The sequence below is a fragment of the Triturus cristatus genome, chromosome 10, assembly GCF_964204655.1.
Source record: "Triturus cristatus chromosome 10, aTriCri1.1, whole genome shotgun sequence".
Lineage (NCBI taxonomy): Eukaryota > Metazoa > Chordata > Amphibia > Caudata > Salamandridae > Triturus > Triturus cristatus.
Genome location: NC_140593.1, coordinates 502,200,329 through 502,217,524, shown reverse-complemented (window position 1 = coordinate 502,217,524; position 17,196 = coordinate 502,200,329). Strand labels below are relative to the sequence as shown.

The 17,196-nt window shown below is 40.5% G+C and overlaps 1 protein-coding gene across 1 annotated transcript in view; it reads right to left on the bottom strand.

The window, feature by feature from the left end:
- The window catches only part of PTPRN2 (protein tyrosine phosphatase receptor type N2), a 2,166,812-nt gene that overhangs the window by 2,128,330 nt on the left and 21,286 nt on the right, over positions 1-17,196 (bottom strand). The window lies entirely within an intron of this gene.

Genomic DNA, 17,196 nt, shown 5'->3' with positions numbered 1-17,196 from the left:
TCAATATGATATACATGTTATATATTAGACCAATGTTTTCAGTGATATAATTATATGATATTTCTATCTGTTTACTCTCCCTCCTCCCCCCCCTTCTTTCTCTTTCCTATCTCTCTTTTCTTCTCTCCCCTTCTTACTTTTTCTTTCCTTATTGTACACAATATATTTTCTATTTTTTACTATTGACATATACTGTATTGTATTATTGTTCTATCTTATGTTTACTTCCAATAAACTTTTCTTTAAACTCAAAAATAATACGTATCTGCTTGAATACATACAAAAATGTATTATTGTGGTGCACACGTTCGTGATACCCGTAGTTTCAAACCCCACTCCACTTCTCTGCAACGCTAAGGGGCCGATTACGAGTTTGACAGTGCGGTGGCAGGACCGTGCCGCTTCGCCACACTCGCGTGAGAACTGCCCACCGTATAATCACATTTTTAGTCATTGGTTGGCGATTTCTTTAGTGCTTCCACGGCGGTGCCTATAAAATCACTTGCAAAAAGAAATGATAAAGAATGTATTTAAAGATTTGCCATCTATATTTGCTTTTGTACAATCTACATAGCTTCATCACACCAAGACCGTGGTTTCCCTGGACTAATGAGGACCCGTATGTCTATTTTCTTTCTCCTCCCTTCTCCTTCTAGGTATTATCCTTATTAGAGTTCAATCGAGTAGTACTCGAACTTCTATCTAGGATCTGGTTATTCGCCATTTCCTTCACAAATCACTCCTTTCTGAGGTCCTGAAGAAAGCCCCCTGACCCCTGTGGGCAATCTACGGGCTGAAACATGTCGACCAACTAAAAAAGTGCAGTGGACTCATTATACATCCTATCTGCACATTTCCAGATTTTACCCTTTTCCCTTGCACCGCACGGAATAAAATTGAGACCAGGTAGCAAGAGGGACTTTTTAAACATAACTATTTTTCACATCACAAGAGCACTTCACCAAATTCTGTTTTTTTACAATATAATTTTTTGTCTCTGATCACTACTGTAACATCCAGTGGTTCCCTCCGGGCGGAGGAAGCATGAGAGAAAACCCTATGATGATGCTGACACGTAGCTAAATCAAGGCGGAGAATCAAGATATAGCGCCCCCGAACAGCTCTACGTGAATGAGGGTTTTTTTATCAAATTTCGGAAACCACCACCTGAACCCTGGTGACAGGTACCAGTGATCCATTTCCTTTTGATTATGAAAGTATAAAATAGGCACCACAATGGGAGCGTCAAAGGAAGTTCCAGCACGGCATGGACTGTGAAGTCAATGCCGTGCTGGAACAGGGGGTGCAAAGCCAACACAATAAGATGATGGACGGAGCGCTGAAACTTTTCAGACACTCACCCCCAGTCACTACTAGATCTGGGTTAAATCCATCATCATTCTTCTGCTCACTTCGCCACCCCAAGTCAGACCCATCCATATGCAAATCAGTCTTGACCTTGTTCCTCATGGAAACAGCCCAGCCCAAACTGCCAGGCCAGGTCCTCCCTGGACCAGGAACAAGTATCCTGTGACCCCCCTCATCAGCCAGGCTAGCTTGAGACCATTGGCAAAATTAGCAAGAGACCCACATCTGGGCATACCTTGCCAATTTAGGGCAAACAAAGCAAACACAATAAGATGATGGACGGAGCGCTGCAATGTTTCAGACACTATTAGATCTGGGTTAAATCCATGGAAAGACTGCCATGAAACCAGTGGTGGTGAGGAAAGTCCTAATATGCTTGGCTGGACCGCAGTGGTCCTGCCAAGCGTATCGATGCCTCTTGATTGCCATGCCACCTCCAGGGAACGGCGGTACCCTGGCAGAGTAGGCGGTCCCAGGGTGACATGAACCATAGTCACATTGTGGCGGTCAGAAGACCGCCACCGTCACCTCACCACAAGTCTGGCAGTCCAAGATGCGCCAGTCTTAATTAGGCTCTAAGTGGATTGCATAGGGAAGGAATTCCTTCTTCTATTTCTTAGACCTTTGATGCGGACAGTAGAAATAAATTGGGTTCTTTGCTGTCTTTGCTGTCTGACTAAGACCTCAAAATTGGCTTATACATTTGTTTAAAGCAGATCAACTTTTCTCTGTTCTAATGGATTAAGACCAAGTAATTCCAGTAGTACACAGAGCTAAGCTTCGGGCGGGCTTGGTGCAAGTTGATCCCTGGATGTATTACTTACATGTGGAAATTATTCTTAGTAGTAGCTGCAGTACTGGGGGTGCACAGGACCCCCAATAGACCATAAGCAACTAGTCTAGGTGAGTTTTAGGAGCACCAGTTGTTAGTGTGTGAAGGATGATAGGAAGGCAATGATGGAGGGCGGTGGGTCCAAAGTAGTCTGGGTGTACTTGTGGTTGTGTGTGTCCATCAGTACATGTAAACATTCATCTGAACATGTGTGTGCGTGTGCTCACATGTTTGTGAATGTGTTTCGAGGCTAGCTTCAATTGATTCACTAGGATGAAATTCTTTCTTATTCATATTTGAAAAGTAATATTTGTATTTGTTGCAGAATTGATTGATGGTGCTATTTCTGGACTTCTGGCTTTAGTGAGTTACAGAACGTAAAATCTTTTTTGTTTTATATAGCTCAAACTTGACCCGAAGGTATAAGAGCACTTTACATGAGCACCAGTTGCCTTACAGATGTGCACATTCATTTTGTTAGGCACAGAGAGATTAAGTGATTTGCCCAGAATCAGAGGATGTTGAGCGTCCCTGCCAAGACTCGAACCCGGTTTCCCAGCTTCGAGGTCGACCCTCTAGCCGTTAAGCCACATCCTCTCCCCTCACTTGGAGCTCTCTGTCCTGTGACAGGAAGTTGCTTCTTTGACCTTCATATGGTTATTTTTCCAGACTGGCTAGGTCGAAGTTGCCCGCTTAATCCATACAGCTTGATTTACTTCCTCACTCTTAAGTTGATCTCCTTTAAAGATTAGATCATGGCTCCTTGAAGTTTTTACTCCCAACTGATAACCGCTATTTCACTTTAAACTCAGTACTACAACATATTATTTGATGCTGCCCTTAAAGTCTTTGATATCTGTGTTTTCTTTGCTGCAGCACCTTATAGTCTAGTATTTAGGAGGTTTCTCCAACAAACCTGTTTGTTCCATTTATCCACAGCTTTCTGCAAATGAGAGTCAATATATGGAAGAAAAGGCTATAGTCAGACTACTGAAAACGCACTTGATGAAATACAATATATTTTTTTAAAAACAACTTTATTAAGTTTTGTAAGTGCATAGCACAAACAAAAGCCCATTGATCCATCAATACATCCCTATCGTAAGTGAACAGAATTTAAAGAGCCTTTAGCACATCCATCACATAAGCACCTCTGTGACCAAAAATCAAGACGACAGGTGAAACTTCAACAATCCTAGAGCAACCAGTCCATGTCTGCTTCCCTCACCATTTACTCCAAATCTTATTATACTTGGCAGGGCAGCCTCTAGCCTCATATACTGGCTTCTCCTGCTGGGTACACCAACCTAGTCCTCGTCGCCATAATATTTTTTATCACATCAAAGAAGCTGGGTAAACTATGCTGAATTTTCATGGTATATATATTATGTCTGCATTTTGCAAACAAATTCCAAATGACACTTGTCCTTACATTTGATATACTTATTTATTTGGAGTATTTATGTGGAATATTCTAACGCCATTGCTCCTGCGCGAAGACGCATTAATACATCTTAAGCAGTGTAACTCTTCATTTTTTCACCTCAGTTAAGATTGCTTTGTACAGTTTTTGTCTGTCATTATCAGTGCATTGGTATTTTCTGAGCCCTGTGCAAACCCCTTTTTCACCAGGGGTTGATATTCGGCCTTGAGTAGTATTTACTGCACCAGGTATTAACCATGCTAATTTCCTCACCCCTTGTTAATATTTTAAGAGGTCAAGACTGCTGGAATTTAACATGGAAAAACTATTTGGTATTTACTGTGAAATGGAAGTCCGCATGTTATTCCTCAGAACCTCCAAATGGGGGTATTTTTTGCAGTCAATACATTCTGAACCCTGTGGAGTCGTATTTCCTCGAATTAAATACATGGGAGATACTCCTCCGACCCATTCATAATCAGGGCCTTAGAATCCTGTGCAGTCATAGCTTAAATCCAGTATTAGAAAGGAAGGAAAGGTGTTGGATAGCGTTTCTGAATAAAACCATCCCTTCTAAAAGAGACACACATTTTAATGGTGGAATAACACGTTAACTGAAAATGAACTATTTTAAGTGCACACTCAGCAGAAGAGGCCATTACACAAAAAGTCAGCCCAGTTGATGAAGGTTTGTTTTGTAGTGAGTTTGCTGATGTGCTTACATAGCAACGCCACATGAGGAATATTATGCTGGAGCAGAGTTTTCAGTTTGAAAATTCTGGGGCTTTTGAAGCTCTGGCATGTCTATTCGTTGTACTAAAGTATTAATAATTAATAATTAATTATTTGTCTTGTGCAAGTGCGTTTATATTAATCAATCCGTTTGTCCTAACAAGAGAAGAGAGAGTTACACGTGGGTACGCATAAACGTGCTGACTAATTATAATGTGCGTGTTTTCATGTTTAAACGTTGCTATGTGCTGTTTATTTTTGAGCACAAAACGCTTTTCGAATTAATGCTTTTCTATGTTGCAAGTGCTAGATAAATGCATACACATAAGGGTATTAGTGGGGTTAACACTGTTTAATCACTATGCTGTAGTAACGTTGTTTTGTCTCTTTTAATTAAGATGGTCTATTAAGGCCTATGTTGGCCTGAGAAAGATGGCTGAATAGTGAGCCTGGCTGTGATTTATAATATGAAAACTGTGACGAGGGAGACCCCTGCTGGAAATGGTCCTGAAGCTAACTGACCATGGTCCTTGTCGAAAACTTTCCATGAGGACGGCAGCAGTTTTTGGGAGTTCTCCAAGAGAAGTGAAAGTGTCCTTGGCAGCCTTGGGAAACAAAGGAGCCTTAGAGGGAAACTCTGAACTGTGGCTCGATGGCCGAGGAGAAGCAAGATAATTGTGATACATGTTTTATTTTCTTGGTTCCTGTTCCGTAGTTTTCGCTATGTGTACTTTTCCTGAGCGGAGATTCTCAAATGTAGCGATGTTACATCCTTTCCTTCTCGCTCTGCTCAGCAAGTCCGGCGGACATTATGATTTTTTCTATGTTCCCAATGTATCTTTCTATTGTTTAGAGTCTATAAGATGTTAGCCTAGAGAGGGTCTTTTGCCACTTGCCATTTTGCCTTTGCCGCGTATTGAATCTGCGTTGCTGAGGATGGATGCTGAAGGGACTTCGTCTTGAGAGACATTTACCGAGAGACTTTTCCTGACCCGTTCTGACATTTAGCTAGAATAGGTAACTATGAGAAATGATTTACTCTGATTGTTTCCCTTGACTAATTTTAGATAAAGCAATATAATTTTAAACATGGTGTTGGATATTCTTTCTTGTCAATTATTGGGTTTACATTATTGATTATTGTTGTATATATTGTATAGATTATGCTTAGGGACAGTCACGAAAACCAGGTCTTATCGACCTCGATATAGATGCAGGGTGTTTAGGAGTGTTTCCCTCCACAGGTTTATTGCTGGTAGAGTATTTGAGCGTATGTTAGTGAAATGGGCCCTAGCGTATGATGTATGCATGTGCGTGTAACTGTGAGATTACTCTATCCGTGGTAGTGGGAATATTGTACACACCCTGATCTCTATCAATTTCCTGGTAGCAGAGATTGATGGTTTTTGATGATTGTCTTGATTAGATAAGATTCTTTTTATTGATTATTGATTATTGGTTCATGTTGGTATATGTACTAATACTATATGTTGGAGTCGTAATGTAAAGTTATATGTAGTGCTTCTGGAACTTGGAAGCTGTAGCAGTTCCGTAGTAGGGCAGAGGGAAGTAAATGCTGCTCTCGGGAAAGACGGAATGGTGAGGAATAACGTGTGACAATCGAAGTTGCGCGTCACATTGTCTGGGTTCGGAATCAGTGACATCGTCGTATGTTACTATTAGATATTTCTGGTATATAAGGAGTGTGTATGATAGTGAAGGTTATCTGTGAAACTCTGGTCTTAAGTCCCAGGGATCCGTAAGGATTTCCGTTAAAGCTTATCGCGGGAGGAGTAATAGGTATTCTCTGAGCTTATTTGAAGAACTGGGCAAAGAAAACTTGCTTAGTTAATGTGTGTTATAATTCTGTAGTGGAGCAGATTGTCTGTTCTCGGGAAGCAGGATTCTGTGCGTACGTATTATATTTCCTTGTATGAATGTGCGTGAATGTTTGTACATTTAGTTGATTGTAAGACTCTTTGGACAAGTCCTAGAGGAAACAGTTAATGAATGTATGTTAGTAGGGCAGAGTAGAAGAAGTGCTACTGTGTCAATGAAAGGTTTCTTATGAAATAGACTCTTTTTTACTATTCTGTGGTTAGCGAAGCGGACAATGGAGATGTTTTTATGTTGTAACTAATAGATTTTGTAGAAATTTTGACACGAAGTCTACTGAAAAGATTTTGTAAAGGAGGGGTAGACGAGTGACAGAAGACAAGAGACAAACTGCAGCGACTGTTAACGTCAGAAAGACCGCGCTCTGATTGGATGGTAGATCAGAATAGTGCTCGCGCTAGGATTGGTGTGTTAGTGTGAGCCGCGCAAGGATTGGAAGGGCTATTTAGTGACGTAAACGTTCCAGGATTGGTGCGTTAGTGTGAGTCGCACTGCAATTGGTTGAAAATTCGTATTGTATATTTATAATACGGAAAGAATAGAGAGTTCTTTGTAAGCGCTAAAATGTATTATCAAGAAGAGAAAAAGAAGAAAACATTTTTTGGTAAAGTTAAAAAGTGGTTTAGCAAGGATAAAGATGTTAAAACAAGAGAGGGCGAGTTGTTACCTCCACCGAAAACACCTGCATCCTTCATGGCTGCAAGACATGGGTTTCATACCTGTATATGGTTGGAGAATTGGGTTAGGTATACTAAAGAAGATGGTGTTCTAGCATTTCCAGAACATGGTTCATTTAATCTGGCCGTGTTGAGAAACTTACGGGAAAAGATGCTATGTCTTGACCCGAAACCGAGACCTACACAGTTCGAGGCTTTAGTGGAATGGGAAGAAGAAGTACATGAGAGAGAGAAACAAAGATCTGGGGGGTACTATAGGTACATGTTTGGGAGGAGACATGATCGTGAGACTCATCATGATCGAATGAAAAGGTGGCGAGATGTTAGTATGTCAGAGGGATTATATCCGATGAGAACAGTTGAAGGAGGAGCAGAAAGGGTTCCTGAGTCAGAAATAAGAAAATATGGAGTTAATGAGTATGAGGATGAGGTCTTGAATGACATGATTTACAAAAGACCACCTCCATATAGACCAGAACCGGACAAAAGTACACCAGTTGTTTCTCCGATAAGAGATACAGTTTGTGTTAGTGAGACAGAAAATGAGACACCTGAGGTAAGAAGTGATCATTACCTTGATAAGAATGCCAGACAATTAGCCAGAACTACAACAGAATTGACTGAGAAGATTAGGGAGTTAACGAAAAATCTAGAAGCTGTTACGGTGCCTGTAACAATAGGTCCAGTTATGCCTGTGTTTGACAAACAGAGAGCAGGTGAGAATGGACTGGTGATTCCACATGTTGGGAATAATCTGACAAATTCAGTTGGTCCTTCAGGAGATTCAGGCAAAAGAGCAGAAAGAAATGACCTGAGACAATCAAGACATGACACATGTAGTGAAATATTGGATGCTAGTGAAGCTAGTTGTTCAGGGATGCCAATTTTAGAACCGCAAAAGAGAGTGGTTCCAGTGAGAAAAACTGCTGAAATAACAGTTGATGATTTGAATGATTGGATGAAGGTTCTACAGAAAAAAGATAAAGATTCACAAGTAATTGATGTAGCTAAGTTACGCGTAGAACTAGAAGAGCTTGTCACAGGAACAGTTCCAACAGAGATTCTGAAGAGTCATCATGATGGTGAACTAATGTTTATGTGCAAGAGTGTTACCTGGAGAGCAAGGAATACACATGACAGGCTAAGAGCAATAGCAAATGAACAGGGAGTTGACATTGATAAAGTGAAAGCTTTACAGAGAACTTACAGGATGGATTTTACAGAGAAGGACATTGAAAATTTGAATGCTACTGGTAGAACAGGACAGATTAAGGAAATGGTAGCATTATTGCGTAGATGGGGTGATGTTGAAAAGTGGAAGGATAGGTGGTACAAGAAAAGAGATGAGGCTGAAGAAAGAACAACTTATTCAGCATTTCCAGTGAGAGAAAAGGAGAAACCAGTGGATAATTATCCCATGAGAGAAATACCTGGAGGAGGATATGTACATGTTCCATGGACCAGACAGGATATTTTATCATTTACGAATGATTTTCCTCGATTGAGAGAAAAGCCCGTCGAGTGGTATAGGCAGGTAGATAGGTTTGTGAAATTGTCAAAAGTGCTGTGGGTTGACCTGAATAGTCTGTTTGATATAATTGTCCCAGCAGACTTGTGGACTGAGTGTAAAATAGTTGTGAGTTGGCCTACTGAAGAATATCCAAGAGACCCAAGAACAGGGGCACCAGATCCAGAGGTAATGAGAAAGTATGATCAGGTGATGGTATACCTGAAGAGTAAAGTACCTGCAAAAGAGACAGACTGGGTAAAGATAGATCGAACACAACAGGAAGCGAAAGAATCAGTTCATGCTTTTTACGAGAGGCTGATACTGGCATTTAAACAATTCAGTGGAGATGAACACCTGGGTGACAAAGATTTGAGTCACTTTGTATACAGATTTGTATATGGCCTTAGACCTGAAATTGGTGAGAGAATTCGTGAACACACAGTGGATTGGCAGAGTAAAAAAGTAGATGAGATTCTGAGGCATGCAAAATACTTCAGTGATGAAATTGAAGCAAAACAAAGAAAGCTGAAAGAGAAAGCAATGTGGGCACAAGTGAAAGTTGCGGAGAGACAGGAAGCACAGTTAGTGGAACAAGCAAATAATCCAGGAAATAATGCAGGGAATAGACCTAGATATGCAGGAAAAGGAAAAGGAAGTCTTGAGGAAGCGAAGAAAAAGTTCCCTTGTCACAACTGTGGCCAATTGGGGCATTGGAGATCGGAGTGTCCTAATCCACCATTAGTGAGTAATGAGAGTAAACCTTTAAATCAACAGGTGCAGAACCAGAACGAAGGAAATAATCAACAGCAGCAACAACAGAAAGTTGTGAGACAGCAGAGTCAAGAGCCAAAACCGCCCTTGCCGCAGAATAAAGGGTTACAAAAGTATAATCAGGATTCAGGATTCTACAATGATGAGCAGGTAAACAAACCAAGACGTTCTAACAAAGTACAGCAGTACTTGTTAAAGAGTGAAGGGAGTGAGTCTGAGGGTGATTATTGACGGTGCCGAGGAGAGGAAGAAGAGTGCATACTTGGTGCAACTCTAGAAATAGACCAGGCAGGACCATTTGTGGATGGGAAAATAAATGAGGAGAGTGTTACTTTTTTAGTAGACACAGGTGCGACAAGATCAACTGTCAGGTCAACAGATGTTAGAAATCTTCCTCTCTCGGATGAAGCAATCCAAGTAGTTGGTGTAGCCAATACACAAATCAAAACACGTCTTACTGAACCTGTAAGAGTACAGATAGGGAAATTTTCAGACATGCACAGATTCATTGTCTGTGACACGAGTCCAGTGAACCTATTGGGTAGGGACTTGTTGTGCAAGATGAACTGCACAATTTTTTGTACACCGGATGGAATAGCCTTTGAGACACCAGATGAAGATGCTTTGTACCGAGTGACTCTAGAAAATAGAGAAAGTGAGTTAATTGGTGCATTTGCTGTGTTTAATCCGGAGGATTTGCCTCAAGAGCTGAGAGACACAGTGAAAAGGACAGTTTGGGATTTTACTGGAGAGGATGTGGGATTGATGAATAATGTAGATCCAGTGAAAATTGCAGTAAAAGAGGGAATCACATATCCTAACATTCCTCAATACAAAATGACACCAGAAATAATTGAAGGGATAACTCCTATAATTGAGAAAATGATTCAGCAAGGAGTCCTGAGAGAACTACTGAGTAGTCCGTGTAATTCACCGATAATGGGACTAAAAAAGCCCAATGGGAAATTTAGGATCGTACAGGATTTGAGAAAAATTAATCAAATTGTGGTGGCATGTTGTCCTATTGTGCCAAATCCATCAGTGATCCTGTATCAAATTCCACATGATGCTGAGTGGTATACAGTGATTGATTTGTGTCATGCGTTCTTTTCAATTCCATTGCATCATGATAGCCAGCCGATTTTTGCATTTAGTTTTGGCCAGCGTATTTTAGCATGGTGTCGAATCCCACAGGGGTATACGGAGAGTCCTTCGATATTCAATCAGTTATTGAAAAAATCGTTGGAAAGTTTGATCATGCCCGAGAGTTCAGTGCTAGTGCAGTATATTGATGACCTACTGGTGGCATCAAAGACACGTGAAGCTTGTGAAGTAGATACCATAGCTTTACTGAATCATCTGGCAGATGGAGGGTTAAAGGTATCTCCAGCCAAATTACAGTTTTGCAAGAAAGAGGTTCATTATCTTGGACACAATATTGAAAAAGGTCTGAGAAAAGTGACTACTGACAGAATCAGAATAATCAGAGAAATGAAAGCTCCAAAAACCCAGAGAGAAGTGAGAATGTTCCTGGGTATGGTGGGTTATTGTCGCCAGTGGATAATTAATTTTTCCCTGATAGCAAAGCCACTGATTAGACTGACAAAAAGTGAGATGACAGATCCATTGGATCTAGATGCAGAACAAATGGCAGCATTTGAAGAGCTCAAAAGTAAGATGTGTGAAGCTCCAGCTTTGGGTATGCCTGACTATGAAAAGGAATTTGAGCTGTATTGCAGTGAAAGAAATGGATGTGCACTTTCAGTGTTAATTCAGAAACATGGATTACTGAGAAGGCCTATTGCGTACTTCTCATCGACACTTGACCCTGTAGCTGTGGGTTTACCAGGTTGTCTGAAATCTGTGGCTGCAACATGCAGGAGTCTGGAACAGAGTGAAGGAATCATAATGGGATATCCTGTAAGGGTATTCGTACCTCACAATGTGGCAATTCTTTTGACAAGGAGCAGAACTCAGTACATGTCACATAGTCGATTGACCAAATATGAAAAAGTGATTCTGGGAGCATCAAATGTGACTCTCGAGAGATGTGTGAATGTGAATACAGCGACGCTTTTGCCAGACATTGAAAATGTGGGTGTGAAAATGGAAGATGATCATGACTGTTTGGATGTGCTTGAGTACTGTACAAAACCAAGACCAGACATAAGAGATTTACCATTGAATGAGAGTGATCATGTGTTGTTTGTGGATGGATCATGCCTGAGAAATGATGATGGTGTGCTATGTGCAGCATATGCGGTATGCAAAGTTTCAGAGGTCATGGAAGCATCACCATTGAAAGGAGTGAAATCTGCGCAAGTTGCTGAATTGATAGCATTGACAAAAGCTTGCGAAATTGGGAAAGATTTGAGGACGACTGTGTTGACTGATAGTCAGTATGGATTTGGAGTGGTGCATGATTTTGGCCAACTTTGGCTACAAAGAGGTTTCTTGACATCGAGTGGAACTCCAATAAAGAATGCTGAAATGATTGGTAAATTGCTTGAGGCGATACAGCTGCCTAAGGAGTTAGCAGTTGTAAAATGTGCTGCCCATGGACTAGGGGAGGATTTTATAACGGTCGGAAACAGATATGCCAACGATGTTGCGCAATACTGTGCCAAAACAAATCAGTCCATCAACAGGGACAGAGAAGGGGAAATGTCTTTTCTCTCTGTGATGTTTACTAATGTCCTAGAGACCTGGGATGAAGTGAAACAGTTGCAAGATGAGGCAGGAGAGGAAGAGAAAAGAGATTGGATTAAGGCAGGATGTGCTCCAAGAGAAACAGACCATGTTTGGGTCTACAGAGATGGCAGACCAGTGATGCCCAACTCCATCTTGTCGTCAATGGCAAGGATGTATCATGGCCAGGGACATTTGGGGAGGGACGCGATGGTTAGGTCATTCAAGCAGACCTGGTACAATGCAAAGTTCAGGACAATTGCAGAAAGCATCTGTCAGAGGTGTTTAGTTTGTCAGCAATTTAACACTGGGAAAAAGACAGTGGTGAGTTTGGGAACAATAGGCAGAGAAGGAGGTCCTTTTACAAGAATGCAGATTGATTTCATTGAAATGCCCCAAGTAAACAGGCTGAGGTATGTTCTAGTGGTAGTCTGTTTGTTTTCAAGGTGGGTGGAAGCTTACCCGACTAGAAGAAATGATGGATTAACAGTGGCAAAGTTACTGTTAAGGGAGTTGATTCCTAGGTACGGATTTCCAGTAACAGTTGAGTCTGATAGAGGTAGACATTTTCAAAATGAGCTCATGGCTTTGATTTGTGAAGCATTGAAAATACAGCAGAAGCTACATTGTGCATACCGACCAGAGGCTTCTGGTGTGGTTGAGCAGATTAATGGCACAATAAAGAATAGGATTGAAAAAATGTGCTTAGCCACTGGCATGAAATGGCCAGATGTTTTGCCTCTAGTTCTGATGACTATGAGATCTACTCCAGATAGAACTACTGGTTTGAGTCCGCACGAGATAATCATGGGACGTGCTATGCGCCATGCATTCGTGCCTGTCAATAAGTTGGTGACAATAACTGATGACATGATTTTGGATTACTGTAAAGGCCTGGCTGACGCAGTTCATTCTGTGTTTCACCAGGTTGGAGAAGAAGCTACCACACTTGAGAAGAAGCAAGCCCATGATCTGAGTCCAGGAGACTGGGTGAGGATAAAAGTTCACAGAAGAAGAAATTGCTTGATTCCAAGGTGGGGAAGGCCAAGACAAGTTATTCTGACTACGACGACTGCAGTAAAGTGTGCTGGAGTGAAGCACTGGGTACATGCAAGTCATACTCTGAGAGTTCCAAACCCAAAAGAAGGGACTGGTAAAGAGTATTTTGAAGAGTCAGATTCCAGCGATGATGAAGATACAGAATCAGTGGGGAAAGAAGTAGGAAGAGCTTCGAATGAACCACTGCGAGTATCAGAGAGGAGATCAAATTCTGTAAAAGAGCCTGAGGTTTCAGACAGCAGCGAAGGAAAAAGAAAAGAAAAGAGAAATCACACAGAGACTACTCCTGAATCAGAAGAGGAGGAGATTGAAGAACCACTTGAGATTATACTTGAAGAAGTAGGGTCAGAAAAAGATAGCGAGGGACAGATTGCGGAAGACCCCCGAGGAGGTGTAGGGAACATTCTTGATGAGCTAGGTGAAGGGACAAGTAGACAGCAAGAAGATTGCGTGTCGGAGACCCGAGGAGGGACAGGAGTAGGGAAGTCTCAAACAGTGGTGAAAAAATCTGTGGAAAAGAAGAGAGCTGCTGGAAAACGGAAACAAGAGGCACTTGAAACAGATGATGAGGATGAACAAACAGAGGGTCGAGTTCTGAGAAAGAGAACTTGGATTGGAGAAAGAAGTAATAAAGAAATAAAGCCGAAAAAGGTGTTAAGAGGAGATCGTTGGCCTAACAACAGAGTTAAGAGGCTGAGATACAAAATAATAAGAGCAAATACATCGAAAGCTGAACAAGTGAATGAAGTTTCGAGTCAAAGTTCAAAAGCTGAAGGAGAAGAATCAAAGGAGTTAAACGAACCAGTGGAAATAAAAAGAGTAAGAAGACCCAACCAAAAGTACAGATCACCGGAATGGTCTTATGTGGCACTGTCTGAAGGAGGAAAAGAAGAAACAGTGACTCGAGATAATCCGGAAGAGATCTTGAGAGAAGTGGTTGAGGAAGATACTGGTGAAATTCTGAAAGTACTCTTGACTGACATTGGAGAAGAGTCAAGTACTGAGGATTTTGATGTTGGAGATCTAATACAATTTGATGTTGAAGAAATTGAAGTGAAGAATGACAAGTATCCAAACTGAGTGAAAGAAGGATTCACTTGGATCAAGTGAACGGAGAGATCATTTGGATAAACTGAAAGCTGAAGAATTGCTGAAGAATTGAAATTGAAATGTTCAAACAGTAGTGGAATAGTAGAGGCTAAACTAAAATGGCTAACATAGAGGATAATAGAAATAGATGTGCCTTCTTTAAAAGGTGGTGTAGGATGTGCTGCTGCTGTACTGGATTATTAATGCTTCTATGGGGTGTTTTAGTTTTATTAGTAACTTTTAAAGTAGAGTTTGAGATGCATACAGAGAATGTGACAAATGTAGAGAAGAATTCACAAAAAGTAGTTCCAATTAGAATTAGTAATGCTTACACACACAAAGATAGGTCAATTAATAACTTTTCTAGTAATGTTTTTTCGAAACTGTTATATGAATATGTGAAGACAATGGAGGTAAGGGATTGCTACGTCTGTATGCAATTACCTGCATCCGTCTCAGAGGGTGTTACTTATCATCATTTACCAGCTACATATGGTATTTCCTGTAGTATTTTAAGTAGTGTTTTTTATTTGTTAGGGAAAGTAGATTATAAGATGTCTAACAGAGATAGTATTTTTGGGCACTTGCCAATGAACAAAGAGCTGAATCCAGCTAAAGAAGCTAATACTTTTGGTGAGATTTTTATTGAAGAAAAAGGATTAACATTAGATTACATTTTTAAGAATAATTTAACTTGCAGTTTGAAAGGAGAGGAGAAAGCTTTCCTGGATATGGTAGAAGAAAGGAGATTGAACATGCATGAGAAAGCAGGAAAATATAAAGTGAGTGAGACAATTTGGGACATTGAGATGGGAAAAGAGTTGAAGAATGGGGCTAGTCCAACTTTAGCTCTAGATGCACCACAGAAGGGTAAACTTTGTATTACAAGAAGGAAATCCCAATATGATACATATTTTGTCGGGACTAGTGAGTGCCATGATACATACTTCATTGCAACAGGTTGGGGTTTCAGAGGTGGAGAAGATACGATTTTTCCAGGAGTATATTATGTTTGTGGGAATAAGGCTTATTACAAGTTGCCTGACCATTGGGATGGCACGTGTTATGTGGGCCTAGTTTTTCCAAAGATTTTTCATATAGATAAAGTAACAGATGTAGAACATATTAACTTACTAATGCGTTTTAAGAGAGAAACTTGGTCTGAAATAGTGGGTGATATTTTTGGGGTTTTGATTCCAGCAGTGGGAATTTCTTTGAATGCTTATGGAATTCGGAAACTGTCTACAGTGGTTGATCGCTTATCGACAAATACCGCTGGAGGGTTTCTTTTGGTGAATACGGAATTAAGTGCCGTACGTGCCATGTCTATGCAAAATCGACTTGCCCTTGATATTCTATTGGCCAAGGAGGGTGGAGTCTGTGGAATGCTGAAAGTTCAACATTGTTGCACTTACATTCCAGACGAAAGCAGAGACCTAAAGGTCTATATCAAAAATATTACTGATTTGCATGAAGAATTAGTACCACTTGAAGCTGAGAGTTTGTGGACTAAAATAGCTAATAAAATGATAGCTGTTAAGGATTTTATTGCAAAGATAGGTAGTACTATTATAGGTAGAATATTGTTTCCCTTGTCTTGTATAATTGTGGCTTTATTAATAATAAGATTGGTGTGTGTGTGTTGTAAAAACAGGGGAGGGAGGAAGAAATTGAATAAAGAAAAGAAAAACAAAAGGTTGAAAAGAGAACCTAAAGAAATTGAACTAGAAGAATTGAGGGAGAGTGTTTACTTAGAGACAAAAAGGGATGATGAAAGAGTGACTGGTGTTTAATGTTGTGTAAAGGGGAAAAGACATTTCCGATTTCTCCTAAAATGGGACTAAATTTTCACAAATTTTTTTTTTTTGGGGGTTTATTTGGTGATAAAATCACCAAAGGGGGGATTGCTGGAGCAGAGTTTTCAGTTTGAAAATTCTGGGGCTTTTGAAGCTCTGGCATGTCTATTGGTTGTACTAAAGTATTAATAATTAATAATTAATTATTTGTCTTGTGCAAGTGCGTTTATATTAATCAATCCGTTTGTCCTAACAAGAGAAGAGAGAGTTACACGTGGGTACGCATAAACGTGCTGACTAATTATAATGTGCGTGTTTTCATGTTTAAACGTTGCTATGTGCTGTTTATTTTTTAGCACAAAACGCTTTTCGAATTAATGCTTTTCTATGTTGCAAGTGCTAGATAAATGCATACACATAAGGGTATTAGTGGGGTTAACACTGTTTAATCACTATGCTGTAGTAACGTTGTTTTGTCTCTTTTAATTAAGATGGTCTATTAAGGCCTATGTTGGCCTGAGAAAGATGGCTGAATAGTGAGCCTGGCTGTGATTTATAATATGAAAACTGTGACGAGGGAGACCCCTGCTGGAAATGGTCCTGAAGCTAACTGACCATGGTCCTTGTCGAAAACTTTCCATGAGGACGGCAGCAGTTTTTGGGAGTTCTCCAAGAGAAGTGAAAGTGTCCTTGGCAGCCTTGGGAAACAAAGGAGCCTTAGAGGGAAACTCTGAACTGTGGCTCGATGGCCGAGGAGAAGCAAGATAATTGTGATACATGTTTTATTTTCTTGGTTCCTGTTCCGTAGTTTTCGCTATGTGTACTTTTCCTGAGCGGAGATTCTCAAATGTAGCGATGTTACATCCTTTCCTTCTCGCTCTGCTCAGCAAGTCCGGCGGACATTATGATTTTTTCTATGTTCCCAATGTATCTTTCTATTGTTTAGAGTCTATAAGATGTTAGCCTAGAGAGGGTCTTTTGCCACTTGCCATTTTGCCTTTGCCGCGTATTGAATCTGCGTTGCTGAGGATGGATGCTGAAGGGACTTCGTCTTGAGAGACATTTACCGAGAGACTTGTCCTGACCCGTTCTGACATTTAGCTAGAATAGGTAACTATGAGAAATGATTTACTCTGATTGTTTCCCTTGACTAATTTTAGATAAAGCAATATAATTTTAAACATGGTGTTGGATATTCTTTCTTGTCAATTATTGGGTTTACATTATTGATTATTGTTGTATATATTGTATAGATTATGCTTAGGGACAGTCACGAAAACCAGGTCTTATCGACCTCGATATAGATGCAGGGTGTTTAGGAGTGTTTCCCTCCACAGGTTTATTGCTGGTAGAGT